A 15,154-nucleotide genomic window follows, 5' to 3' on the forward strand; every position below is an offset into this window, starting at 1 on the left:
AGAGAGAGAGAGAGAGAGCAAGAGCAGGGGGAGAGGCAGAGGGAGAAGCAGGCTCCCGCTGAGCCAGGAGCCGGACGTGGGGCTCGATCCCAGGACCCTGGGATCATGACCCGAGCTGAAGGCAGATGCTTAACCATCTGAGCCACCCAGGTGCCCCTGTTTTATTTTTAGAGAGAGTGAGAGAGAGCATGAGCAGGAGGGGCAGAGGGAGAGAATCTCAAGCAGACTCTGCACTGAGTGCAGAGCCCAACATGGGCTCAATCTTCCGACCATGAGATCATGACTTTAGGTGAAACTGAGAGTTAGACACTTAACTGACTGAGCCACCCAGGTGTCCCCATCTTTTTTTTTTCTTTAAATTCCATGAGGACAGGGTTCTCTGTATTGTCTAAAATTCTCTAACTATTGTCTAGAACAATATCATATATCATTTGTACTCAGTAACTTCTTGTTGAAAGTTTGATTACTGCTGTCTAGTATTTGCATAAGAAAAAAGCATTCCTTTACAGAAAATGGGCATGTGATGGTTATTTGTTTCTTATGGATGCCATAGCAAGTTACTACAAATGTGGTGGCTTAAAACAACAGCAATTTATTCTGTCACAATTGTGGAGGCCAGAAGTCAAAAATCAAGGTGTTGGCAGGACCATGTTCTTCCAAAAGTTTTAGAGGAAAATCCTTTCTTGCTTCTTCAAGCTTTTGGTGGCTTTAAGTTTGGAAATGCATAACTCCAAACTCTGCCTCTGTCTTCTCATAGCTTTATCCTTTGTGTCTACATCTTCTGTTTCATATAAGGACATTTGTTTTTGGATTTAGGGCCCACCTGGGTAATCCCAGATGATCTCAACTTGCGATCTTTAATTTAACTATATCTACAAATATCCTTTTTCTGAAAGTCACATTCACAGGTTGCTGATGGACATGTCTTTTGGGCGACCATCCTTCAGTCTACCACAGAGAGTATCATTTGGTGTCATTGTTAAACACTTGCTAAATTGTGTCTAGCTGTAGTAGAAATAATTACTTTACTAACAAAGTCTGGTCTCTGCATCGGCAGCATGAACATTATTCAGGGACATTTAGAAATGCAGACTCTCAGGTCCCACACTCATGTAATTGAATCAAATCTGCATGTTAACAAGATCTTTACTTATTTCATATGCACATTAAAGTTTGAGAAATCATGATGCAGGAAAGAGTGGAACAGAACCTAAATAAACAGAGGAATTAGGGAGCTATATAAATAAAAACCAAAAGAAGACAACTGTTACACATTTTGTGAAAATAGATGGCAGGCAATTTACATAAATTAAAAAGCAAAGGAAGGTGAGTAGTGTAATGAATTCAGAGAACAGAACTCATGCAATCTATAGAGAAAGGAAAGCTTGAGTTATATAGCAATAGGAATAAGAAAAACACCCTATAAATAAAGCAGTACACTTTGCTGGAATTAGCTACATATTCTTTAGCTCCAGTCAAATCTGGAGTGAATCCAAATCACCTGGAGGCCTTGGTAAAACACATAATTTGAGTGAAACCTCCAGGTTTCTGGTTTATTAGGTGTGGAGCAGGCCCCAAATGGTTCAGTTCCAACAGGTTCCCAGGTAAAGTTCATGCTGCTGGGCCATGTACCACACTTAAAAAAAACTTTGTCTTAGAGTTATTCAGAATGTTTAGATAGATGTGCCAGTAAAGAAAAAAATGCCTAAGTTTCTTGAGTTCCAAATTTTCTCAAAAAACTCCTTCTTCTCAGATTTCTTTTAAACAAAATATGACATATCAATATTTTTTCCTACTTAGAAACTGATCGTAGTAGAAATGAAAGCAAAGTTTAGAATTGTGAAAGATCTGGGCCTAGAAGTTGTAACTTTCTTGAGTAATCCTAAAATTGTCCATAGTCTGACATTGCTTTCTGTATTTCATTTAATAAATGGTCATAATGCCTTGGTATATGCTTACATGGTATTATAGGATACTTACAGCTAGAGACCTAGCCTTGGAATGTGGCTGTTAAGTGAATGTTACTGAATATAATCCATAGTTTAGTTGGCCATCAGAGATACATTTCTAGATCTTTTCTAAATATTTCAGACCCTCCCTCAAAAATGTCACTAAGTTAGAGATCTCAGGGGGGAAAAATGGAGGCACTTCATTTTTTTGGTCAAAATGTTTGTTTTGAAATCAATAAGAAAGTCTGTTTTTCAGAAAGGTTTTAGCCTTTATTTCCGTAATGATAGTTCAAGCCCAAAGGTGAGAAGCCATAAGCAATTGACCTAGGGAGAGGTATGCAAGTATTTGATGAGTTTAAAAATTTGACATTTATTCACATTTGGGGTAGAGATTAAAAAAAAAAAATACTGAGACAGTGAATTTTCAAGCCAAGGAATTTTTTCTCTCCAAAGCATCTAGGAAGTAAATAAGTCTCTTATAAGAAATTATGTTTCTGACCAATATATTAAAAAAATATCGTTAGGATTTTTAGTATTTGCACATATCATCTACAATTCTATAGAGAATCAAGCTGAGCTAAGACTTTGAAAATATTTAATCATCTCTGAACTAAACAGAGAAGATAAATTCCTATCAAAGGGAATTGGAAAATGTCTACTTGGTTCCCTGGGATATTTCGAGTAAGATTAGTAATTATTTTGTGTATCCATCACTCCTGTCTGTAGAAGACACTTCACAAATGGCACTGAGCAAGAAGTCGGCAATTCCAGAGCAACTCAGAATGGAATAGCAGTAAATTCTCCAGTACAAGATAGGAGAGAAAACCCTTGTGAAGCCACTGATGCTGGCCAAGTAGTCCCACTCTCATCCATTCCTAATACCATTTTTCTTAAGTTCATTTCTCTCTCATGGGGGATTATTAATGGGAATGTTGAAATTTAATGTTATTGTCCCTTAGAATACACACAGTTTTAGTGGAATAAATAAACATGAGGGTGTATATTTAAATTTGGATGGAAACATTTTATCAACATTTTTAAAGGAACAGATTTTTAAAAAATTATATTCCTCATAGGAATAATTTTAACGATGTTTTGGTAAGTGTTAGTTAATCATCACAATCAGGATGATGAGCATAAATTTTTTAAGCAAGATTAAAAAAATAGGACAAATTGCCATGTTGTCTGTGTAATAGTAGATATATTCTTTAATGTATGTTAAAATGTAATCTAGTTTATGAACATTTAGGCCAAAGTGTTATCTTATTTTTTAAAAAAGTATTAATAAATGAACTTATACTAAGCCTGAGTTCTAAAATGCTTAAAGGTATTTTTTTCTCTCATTAAAAAATTAAATTTGCCCATAAGTTTATTAGTGACTAAAAAGGAAAGTAAATGTCAAGTATTTTAAGGCTTTATTTAAATAGAATAAAAATTTCATTGTTTTTTGTTTGTTTTTTGAGAGAGAGAGAGCGTAATTAGGGAGACGGGCAGAGGGAGAAGGAGAAAGAACATTTTAAACCCAACATGGGGCTTGATCTCAGGACCCTGAAATCATGACCTGAGCTGAAATCAAGAGTTGGGCGCTTACCCAACTGAGCCCCGCAGGTGCCCCAACATTGTTATGTTTGAATGAAAGTCTAATAAATTATCAAAAGTCATGAAGGTTCTAGAGGGGAGGGGGGTGGGAGGATGGGTTAGCCTGGTGGTGGGTATTGAGGAGGGCACATTCTGCATGGAGCACTGGGTGTTATGCACAAACAATGAATCATGGAACACTTCATCTAAAACTAATGATGTAATGTATGGGGATTAACATAAGAATAAAAAAAATTAAAACTCAGACATTCAAAAAAAAAAGTCATGAAGGAAATCATATGTTTTCAATGATGAGAAACAGTAGTGTAAGTAGTCTTGTAACAAAATATTACCTGTGTTCTTTCCAGATAGCCCAATTTAATCCATGCTTTATCTTGAAAACCTTACAAAAATGTGCACTACATCCATATATCAGATCTAAATGAGAAGCAAACAAAACTTTGTAACATTCACTCTAATCATATTACTATTCGTGCTATGTAACAATAGAATGGGAGAAAATAAAATTGCAGGACACAAACCTGAGGTGTCAACTTGTCACCGTGTTACACTTAAAGTAGTTATTAAAATCATTATGCTATCAACTTGTGAAGTTTGGATGCACCAAATATAGCAACCTGCTTTAATTGCTCACCGTTTTATTTTGAGTGAAAGAAAGAAAAGGAGGGGGAAAAGGGAGGTGAATAAAACTGCATGTTTGAAGAATACTTGTATCGGCCCTTCTAGCAAAATGCAATGAAAAAATAATTCTCAGCATGGATATTGGATAAATTAAGACTTGTTTGTTGAACTTAGATTTCTTATTGTCTTTATAATCAGGGGGGAAAAAGTACCTAATTACCTGCACAGCTTGACGTAAAGCTCAGAAAATGCTAAATAAAAAGTGTAAGACAGCCAACTTGATGTTAATATTCCTACTTTTAAAAATCTGTGAGTTTTTTTTTTCTTTTCAGTCTGTTTCCGTGATTGATTGATGGGGAGGATTGCCACTGTAGAGTGTAACTTGTGTTGTTTGTAATTAAGTGTCCAATACAGCAATATAGCCTAGGAAAAACACTTATTAAATCATTCAGTTTCCCATCTGTTCCTTTTGGCCTTGCATATTTGTGCAGAGATCAATATTACTTAATGAGAAGGAGCAAGAAATAGACTTGAATTCAATATTAGATTTAGAATGTGAGTATAAATTTGGGATTATTATTGTGGGTTTTTTTTTCATTTTATGTTTTTATTTAAAATTTAAGATTTTATTTTATAATTACATTTATATGTGAAAAATGCATTTTCTTTAAATTGCAGAATTATCAATTAAAAATTAACATACCTTATCTTTATGGGAAAAGTCTAAATCAATATTAATATTTACAGAGAATATGGAGCAATCAGGTAGTTCAGTATAGACTTTTTTACTTTTAGTTTATTTAAATATTATAGAATTAATAATGTGAATGAATATGTGTATATATTATATGCAACCTCTTATTTTTTCTACCATATTTTATTTCATAATTTAGATTATATTTTTATTTTATAATATGCTTTAGAATCTTGTAAATATATATGTTTCCTCTGCTCATTGAAAGCTAAAACCATTTTTTTTCTAAAAAAATACAAATTATTTTTTGTCTAATTTTTATCGGTTGGGAGAGTGAAATGATTTGTGCACAAATTCTCACTTTTTGGCAGAAATGATGCTAAATAATTACAGTTTGAAGAGCTAAGTTATTTTCAGAGAGAAATGTGAAACCCATAGCAAGATATAAATTTAATTTAATATTCAGGTTCAGGGGCACCTGGGTAGCTCAGTCAGTTAAGCGTCTGCCTTCGGCTCAGGTCATGATCCCAGGGTCCTGGGATCGAGCCCCGCATTGGGCTCCCTGCTCAGTGGGAAGCCTGCTTCTCCCTCTCCCACTTCCCCTGCTTGTGTTCCCTCTCTCGGTGTGTCTCTCTCTGTCAAATAAATAAATAAAATCTTTAAAAACTATATTCAGGTTCAGAATAATGCAGGTATGAAATTGTGGATTACATATTAGTGCTAAAGCATATTATTTGTTTTTCAAATTTAAGAAGATTATGTTTTGAAAGACTTTTAATTTGTGCATTAATATACTTTTATGGCTGAAGAAGCATACTTAACGTTTGAAGAGTTAAATAATAATCAAATCAAAATGTGAAGCCCACAAATTTAGTAAAAACCTGTTTTAGAAGCCAAAAATAAACACTAGAATTTAATAAAATGCTTTACAAGATACGATACAAAAAAATAGAATACAATGCCTTTTAGAATTTAAAACATTATAATAGTTAATTTTTATTTCCACTTTTGGCACATATAATCATAAGCATATTTCTTAGCACAATTCATTTTAGACATGGATCTTTCTCTGACAAAAAATACCAAAAATCAAAAAAACAAAACCCAACAAAATTCTAAATTCTAAAGTGTGACTTTAGGGGATTATAAAATACTGTCCTAGCTACTTTCTATGAATCCAATTTCAATGCAATCAGAGCTGTAACAAAAACATTTTGTATACCCAAATTCAGAATTGAAAGACTTCATTACTGAAAGAGCATCTGTTAGACAATATTTGAATACTCTAGTTGGTGAAGGGATATGCCATGCCATGTATAATGGACATAATTTTATATAGATAAAATATAGGTGTTAATTTTGCTGTAACTATTGTAACAAGTGGTTAAAGAAGTAAATTATTTTTTTCTCTTACAATTTACTTATAAGATAAGGTATCCTTAACTGAAATAATTACAAAGTTTACTTGTAAGTTTTAGAAACCCAACCAAAGGAAGAAGGAGTGGAAGAAAAACAAGGCAGGAAGGAAAACATATACTTAATATTGTTACTGATTTTAAATCAATAGAAGCTCAAAAATAAAGTATTCTGACCTTCCTGATAAGTACAGAGACTAGAAGAAGTATGTAAAATAAAAAAATGGTGTATGTGTTTAGAAGATTCATTTATCCTGGTTACATTCATCTAGAACTTAGAAGACAGGTATTCTACAAGCTCTCAAGAGGTAACCACTTAGTTCTCTGTGATATGTCAATATTTTACTTGTAAATGTTATGCTAGGGCCTTTTAAAAATATATATGTATTTAATACATATGCTACATGTATTCACAGTAATAGTCAATATGAGCATTTAGTTTTTGAGGTGGGGGTTAAAAGTGCTCTAACAAAATTAATCCTGGATATGTATATATGTGTGTAGGAATGTGTATTTATATCTACAGTATATAAATTATTCAAATATTAGTACTTTGATTCTTCAGATAATCTTTCATAACTTTTGCTTTATGAGTGGCAGGAATACTATTTAAGCCCTTAACATTTCAAATCCCTTTGCAAAATATAAATATTTTTATTTTTTTAAAGATTGATTTTATTTTGAGAGAGAGAAAGAGAGAGTGCATGGGGGGAGGAGGGGCATAGGGAGAGAGAGAGAGAAAATCTCAAGCAGACTCGTCATTGAGCAAGGAGCCCAAAGAGCCTGATGTGGGGCTCAATCCCACAGCCCTGAGATCATGACCTGAGCCTAAGTCAAGAGTTGGACGCTTAAACAACTAAGCCACCCAAGCGCCCCAAACATTTTGATTTTTGATAACACTCCCATGAAATTCTTCAGTGAATTAAAATGATAAATGGATTAAGACCATCAATTCTCATAAATATTCAACTTGAGTCATTTGTTAAGTTGAACACATATTAATTTTTTGTCCATGGATAAAGAATGGGCAAACTATGGCTCATGAGCCAAATTCAAACTGCCAACTGTTTTGGTAACTAAAGCCTTATTAAAGCAAAGCCATACGCTTTTGTCTCTGTATTGCCTATGACTGCTTTTTCCCCGACAATAACAGAGTTGAGGGGTTGTGACAAATACCATATGGTCCATAAAGTCTAAATGCTTACTATTTTTTACAAAGTTTGCTAGCCTCTGCTATAGATGATGATCATACTCGGTTTTAAGATTCATCTGAATTTTAGGTTATTAACAAGTCAATTTTATGTGTTCACAGCTGTTCCTTGCACTCCGTGCACACGTTCACATATGTAGTCACCAGTTACATCAACACAAACACGCACACATACTCTATTTTTTTTCATTTTATACCCAATCTGGGCAGTCAGATAACTATTTCATTATAGTAGTCATTGTCACTATTTCTCCCTAAAATTGGAAATAGTCTTATTCCCATGAAAATGATCAAGTATGCTGAAAAACATCCAATTATATGAATTTCTACCAGAATAGGAAATGTACAAATTGTTTACATGCAGAAAGTCTCTAAAAATGTGTCTTCATATGTAAAGGAAACTTTCATTGAGTGTCAAATGTTACTCATACTTTATTTACAATATAATTCTTTCCTCCCACAATATTATTTTTTACAAGGCTCTTTTGAATTAGAGACGAATAATAAGATACTGGATTTGTAGATGAGTTTTTCAATGATAGACATGAGGTGTTACCAATTTGCAGTAAAAAATCTGCTTTCACATTTGTCAGATGTTCCATTTCAGGGATGGCACGCGATGGAGGTGGCAGATTATGCTTACAATTCAATATCAGGATTCAGCCAAGCCCATCAGGTAGATAACATCAAAACTGTTGACAAGGAAATGACATTAGCATGAACTGTACTGCAAACCAATAGCATGACTCTCATTCCTTTGTAGTGTCAGTAGCCTCACATAGTAATTTACTTTCTAAGTTGTTCACCGATAAAATCTATTTAATTCAATTTATTAGTAAATGAATAAAAAATGATAACCATCTCCTTTCAGTTTTATCCTAAACTGGCCATATATATGTAGTACCGGGCATGTGAGTATCATGATTTTCTAGGTACCTAATCTATAACCAACTTCCTTTCCTTTTTATTTTACTACAATTTTTAGAACATAATAATAAAATGCATGGCAGTGTCATAATTATATTAGAAATTAAGTATCAAATTTAGTATAACCAAATCTATGTAGAATTTCAGGCTTTACCTGAATTAATATTTTAATAATAAAAAATTACAACACAACAGACAAAAATACTTTTAGGAATTTGCTTCCTACCTTTGCAGATTAATTCAACAGAGAGTTACAGAAAGCATTATAAATAGGGTGTTATTCTTTTAGAACAGGTGAGAACACTATCTCCCATCACCTGGAATCATTCAAATTTGGGCCAAGTTATCATTTATTGTAGTTTGAGTCATCCATAGCATATTCTAATATCTAAATAAAATGCAAATCAAGACCCCCTGAATTCTAACAGTGCTAGTGGCAAACTATAAAGATACTCAGTTTCCTTAAGTGTGAGTACAGGAAGCTTGCTCTATTTTCACTTTCATTTGATTTATCGGCTACCTGGCCCCACCAGGTGCATAATATTTCTGAGAACAACTAATATCCAATAGAAGGGAAAATGACCTTGGGAGTGAACCATAACGATGTTCTAGTTCTGATGACCCTAATTCTCCAACTGCACACTGTCCAGAGTTGAGTTTCTCTGAGCTCTGGTTAGAATCTGAGAGGGAGCATAGAAGGGACCTCTGGGGTCATGAGGAAGAAGTCAAATAAAGCAGAAAGTAATTCTTTACATTTCCTTTCCCTTTCCTCTTAATAGTTCTAGCTAAGATGAAGATTTAAAAAAAAACACAATGGAATGAAGTTTTTATTATTATTTTCCTTTTCTTCTCTGATAGCTCTCTGTGTCAGATTTGACCTTGGAAGATCATGGGGGGAAGGTGTGGAGAAAGGATACTCTTTAAGAAAGTAGGGAGACAGTGGCCAGCAAAAAATTCAGTTAGGAGGAACAAGGGGAATAAAATTTGCAGTAGTATCATTCAAAATAGAGGCAAGCTCTCCCTGCTGGGGGTGGGTGGTCCTTGTCATTCTAAGGTTAATTTTTCTTACTAGGAGAAAGAGCTAAAACATGATTAATAAAATCTAAGAAGGTTATTGTTGATTATGAGGCTGTTGCCCTGACTGTATTTGGAGCTATTTTGTTGATATAGTACGGTTTCTCCCATTCTCCTGATAATGTCGGCAGCATCGATTTATTATGTTTGCTATCATTGATGGGATACTAAAGATAAATAATAACAGGTAAAATGAGGCCCGAGTATTTATATCAAGCAACTCCATCTTGACAATAACACACAAGCAAGCCCCAGTATAAATATTCAGTCATGTAAGCCACAGGTTTGTGTTATTGTAAGGTGAATAACATCATGAAACTGGATGAAAGATCCAGAAGTATGAGAGTCAACTGCCAGATCACATCAGATATGACAGTGTTGCTGGGTTTCACTATATTTCATGCTTGTTTTAACCGACAAATTATTTATAGAGAAGTTATTTTTTTTTAATTTTATACATAGGACACCCTGAAAACCTATGAGAATTAAAAAGGGAGAATAAAAAGAATAAAACCCAGTAGAAGATTTTGCCTAAATTGAGTTTTATAATAATGTAGTGAAAAGTACCAGGGGCAGAATTAAGTGGATTATCAAAGAACTTTTTTTTTTTACTCTGACTGAAATATAAATTATGAAGTAAATGAAAAGATACAGTTTTCCTTTATCCTTTATTCATCAGTTGTCTTTAAACCATCTGTCAAGATTTTTAATTTTTTTTGAAGTAAGCTCTACACCCAGCATGGGGCTTGAACTCATGACCCTGAGATCAAGAGTCACATACTCGGGCGCCTGGGTGGCTCAGTTGGTTAAGCTACTGCCTTCGGCTCAGGTCATGATCCTGGAGTCCCTGGATCGAGTCCCGCATCGGGCTCTCTGCTCGGCAGGGAGCCTGCTTCTCCCTCTGACCCTCCCCCCTCTCATGTGTTCTCTCTCTCTCTCTCTCTCTCTCTCATTCTCTCTGTCTCAAATAAATAAATAAAATCTTAAAAAAAAAAAAAAAAAGAGTCACATACTCTACAGACTGAGCCAGCCAGGTGCCCCTTGTCAGGATTTATTAAAGCAAGGATTAATGTTATACGACAACTGTTTCTCCCTATAGGTCTGTCTCCCATAATCCTCCACTTATTCCTGTGCTAACCACCCAAAATACGTTATTGGTCCCAAACCATACTTTGATCTTCCTCCTGGTTGTGCCTCTGTTTAGGTTATTTTCTTCTTTTAGCCTCTACTCTTGATTCCATCAAGATGAAGCTTGTCTCTGACCCTCTCCCTTCTCAGTTGCTTTCAGAATGTGATTTAGGTTCTTTGCCTCTAGGTACTTAAAATACTTGTGTACACTTTAAATATGGCATGTTTTACACCCCTGTAATTATTGGTTGTGTTCAATAAGAAAGGTAGCCTTTTGGTCTTTGTCCACTGCTTTATGCCCAGCACCTAAAACAGTGTGTGACACATAGAAATTTCTCTGAAGTCTATGTATTGACTGAACCCTACGGCCTCCTTGAGGGCAGGGAGCATGTCTTATTAATCTCTTAAAAGCTAGAAATGGCCATGCAGTGCTGTAAATTTCTTTGGGTTTGTTTCATAAACATCAATAAATTGCTATTAAGTCAATGAATGATTGGAAAGACAAATGGCTACTTGAGTCATTTAAAAGAACAAAACTAACATTTTAATAGAAAGCACTAGCCTGAGAATCTAATTGTGAATTCCAGTGTTATTCTGATTCAAAATTGCTGTGTTTGACATTCATCAAGTCAGTGAAGTTATTTGGACGTCAGTTTTCTCATTTGTTAAACTAAGGAGCTGGACATTGTACAACTGTATTACTTGTTAGGAGCTATTTTTACATGTTCACCCAGTACATTCTTCAGCAAAACCTCTGCTTCAAAGGTTGTTTCTTTGCTCCACAAACACGTAATTTAACACCTAATTGTATCCACATTATAGGAAATGAGAAAGTTGTCACGGAAAGGTCATTGAGGAGAATTTATTCAGCACAGCATGGCAGTTTCTGGCTTTCAGCTGCTGCCTGGGATATAATCACTTGTCTAGCAGCTGAGAGGCCCTTCTAAACTTGAGTAGATTTTCCTGACCTATTTAAAGCCCACTTAAATTTCTGGCATCTTTTTAGAAACACAGGAACTTAATTTGACGTATGTAGATGAGATCCCCTTCACCTGGGTAGTTGCTCTTGCATATCTGTTGGTTTAATAGGTAAGGCTTTAAACATTTCCTTTGTTTAGGTAGAATTTTGAGTATAAGGGATAAGCTCCTCTTTCAAGGACCTGATATTTTTAAAGTCCTGTGAGTCCTGTCTACACCAGATGGTTACTATCAAGAGCAGACATTTATTAGTCTCAACTCTGAGCTCTACTTTGGGGTGTATAGGAACTTCTTTTTAGAAAACTGAAATTATGCTTGGTGGGGCACCTGGGTGGCTCAGGTGAAAGGCTCAGGTCATGATCCCAGGGTACTGGGATCAAGCCCCAGGTGAAGATCCCTGCTCAGCAGGGAGTCTTCCACTCCCTCTGCCCCTCCCGCTTTGTGCTTTCTCTTTCTTTCTCTCTAGCTCTCAAATAAATGGATAAAAATCTTTAAAAAATAAAAGAAAAAAGAAAATTAAAATTATGCTTGAGAAAGAAACTACTTGATCCAAAAAAGGTAAAATATTTAAGTCTTTTAGCACAAATTTTAGTGTTCTGATAAGTAGTGACCAATTTGTAGAATTTGAAAGTGACACAATGTAGTTACTATAGAGTTTCAGAAATCCAGATTATCCAGACTAAATAGTTATCTACATTCATCATTTTTAGATGTGTATAGATGTTGTTGAAAATAGCAAATTAACTCTCAATTATTAAATCTATTATAGATTTTGTTATCTAATATTTTCTCAATATATGCTAAAAATAAAATCCTTTTATAGAGTACACAAAACGTTTGATATTCCTAAGTAGTCTACATTTTAAAATATTGAGTTCATGAGGAAAGTAAGTAAATTGTGAGAGTATCTTGCTATGTTTATAATTGTACACTTGACCTTAGCCAAAAGGCCGATGGCAGGGCTATGTTTATAATTGTATGCATTTTCTTACATGTTAGAGGAAAACATAAATTATGATATCATGGCAGTAACATGTTATCAAAATAAAAACAATGTAATATATTGCTACTTGATTTTATTTTCACAGTTCGTATTTTGAAAAATATTTCTAAAATAGGGATATGTTTAAAATCGGGTGTATGGTAGTTTATTAATATCTAATTTAAAAGTAATTATTAATTTACTTATATATTTTAAAGCAGTTACTAATTACTCATGTATTTTAAATCTGTTAGTGCCCAGAATCTCCACATACGGTGATTCTTTTTCATGGACAGAAACCATAAGAGGGTCTCTCATATAAAATTAATCTAACAATCTTCCGAGTTATCATATCATATAATACAGAGAGCCATCATCTTACAAGGAAGGAAGTGCTGTCACACGGACTTTACCAGGATGAGGAAATGAGATCTGGGTGTTATATAAAAGAAAGGCAGGGGCGCCTGGGTGGCTCAGTCGTTGAGCGTCTGCCTTCAGCTCGGGTCGTGGTCCCGGGGTCCTGGGTTCGAGCCCTGCATCGGGCTCCCTGCTCCGTGGGGAGCCTGCTTCTCCCTCTCCCACTCCCCCTGCTTGTGTTCCCTCTCTCACTGTGTTTCTCTCTGTCAAATAAATAAATAAGATCTTAAAAAAAAAAAAAAGAAAGGCAAAGACTTTGTTGTGTCACTATAGCATGTTAGTTTATGGCCCCTTGTCAATTTTTCTTGTTTTGATACATATAAACACGAAATGCCTTAAATCTCTAACATGTCATTTTAAAATATACACGTATAGCACATAAACTGTCATTTGACAAATACACTGTGAACCCAGAGCCAGGAACATAACATCTTTCACCATCCCATTTTCCTCACTGCTGATGCGCAGTCCCCTTAGGCAATAAAAGACTCTGGAGATTCCTTAATGGAATACAACTTTAGGCTGCAACTTTATTAGCTTAAACAAAGAACAGGGTAAATTGTTCCCAGATTGATTCAGGAAGTCACTAGGCGGCAATGATACCTAATTCGCCCAAGAGACTGTTTGATATCTCTTTTATCACCAAATTGCCTTTTACAGAGGGAATCAGGCTATCAGCCCTGCCCTGCTCTTAAATTTAGAATATGGTTCTTCCCTTAGAGGAGCCGTGGCTGTTGTTTGGCAATTCCTCCATCAGAGAATTTCAGGACTTAAGAGGAGTGAGTTCTGTATTTGCAAGATTGTGAAAGCATAATAATATAATGCCCCATCTCTTAAATTAAGTTTGGAAATTTCTCCTTTCCTGGCTATTTACTTTCTAATTATCCAATTTCCAGTGCAACAAACAGTCACTTAACACAGTTGCATATTGGCAAACATGCTCTTGTTTACGTTCTTCATGACTTTTTTAGAATTTGATCTATACATTGATTTATTTATGCCAGATTTAAATGTGCACAAATCTGTCTCCATTCTCAATCAAGCCCTCCTTAGATCTCCATCCTGCTATCCTTTACTCTTCATCTGTTGAAAATGCTGTCTTCCCATCAGTTGTGTTTTTTGGTTGTAGGTTTTTGTTTTTATTTTGTTTTTAAAACCATTCCCTCAGTCTTCTACTCAAATGAAGAACAGCATGGGTCCTTGAATCAACTTGCATAGCCACAAATACTTTCTTGTCATTGGATTTTACCTTGTTAGTGTTTGGAAAGGGGAGGTTGAGACCAGAATGGGTGAGATTATAAGGGTGATCTTTATGATAAACTAATGATCTTGAAATTTATCTTAAATATTTTGGATAATTAAAAAATTGTAGAGAGCGCCTGGATGGCTCAGTCGGTTAAGCGGCTGCTTTCGGCTCAGGTCATGATCCCAGGGTCCTGGGATCGAGTGCCACATCGGGCTCCCTGCTCATCACTCCTCCTCTCCCTCTGCCTGCCTCTCTGCCTACTTGTGCTCTCTATTCTCTCTATCAAATAAATAAATAAAATCTTTAAAAAAAATTGTAGAGAACAGTAAATAATTAAGATTTGCAGTTAAGAAAAGACACTGTCAATACAGTAAATACTGTATTTGGAAGGGAAAGGAGAGGCTAGAAAAAACAATTAATCCCAGAAAGAAGTAGAAAAGTATCCTTGGCAGTAGGGAAGGAGAATAGGACATTTAATGGAGAGATATTAAGTAGGTTGAATATATGAAATCAGATTTAAGAGAAGAGTGAAAGGGAAATAGCTAGGATTACCTCTTTATTGCTGCTCAAACTCTATGGCAGATTTTATGGATTTCTATTTAAAAACCTATTTTAGAAGATGAGATAGAACTTTGGGTGAAGGAAGGTCTATAAATTCTAATTAGTAGATTTTATATTTAATAATCCTGTAGAATACAGAAGTCTAAATATTTCGCTAGCAACTAGGTATATTTGTACATTTAATCATAAATTTATTGCTGCTTCAAAAAGCATTGTATTTCAGATTATCCAAATGCCACAGTAATAGCTCAATTCATAAAGATTGTTTGAGATAATTCAACTTGATCCAAAGGAAGTGTGATTGTGATTGTGTGTGGTATGGGTGTGTGTGTGTGTGTGTGTTCTATTGTACA

General features: G+C 34.9%; 1 protein-coding gene across 1 annotated transcript in view; it reads left to right on the forward strand.

Annotated features, from left to right (window-relative positions):
* ZNF804A (zinc finger protein 804A) overlaps nucleotides 1-15,154 on the forward strand; it is a 275,098-nt gene that overhangs the window by 168,535 nt on the left and 91,409 nt on the right.

This window comes from Neomonachus schauinslandi, chromosome 3 (assembly GCF_002201575.2).
Source record: "Neomonachus schauinslandi chromosome 3, ASM220157v2, whole genome shotgun sequence".
Classification (NCBI taxonomy): domain Eukaryota; kingdom Metazoa; phylum Chordata; class Mammalia; order Carnivora; family Phocidae; genus Neomonachus; species Neomonachus schauinslandi.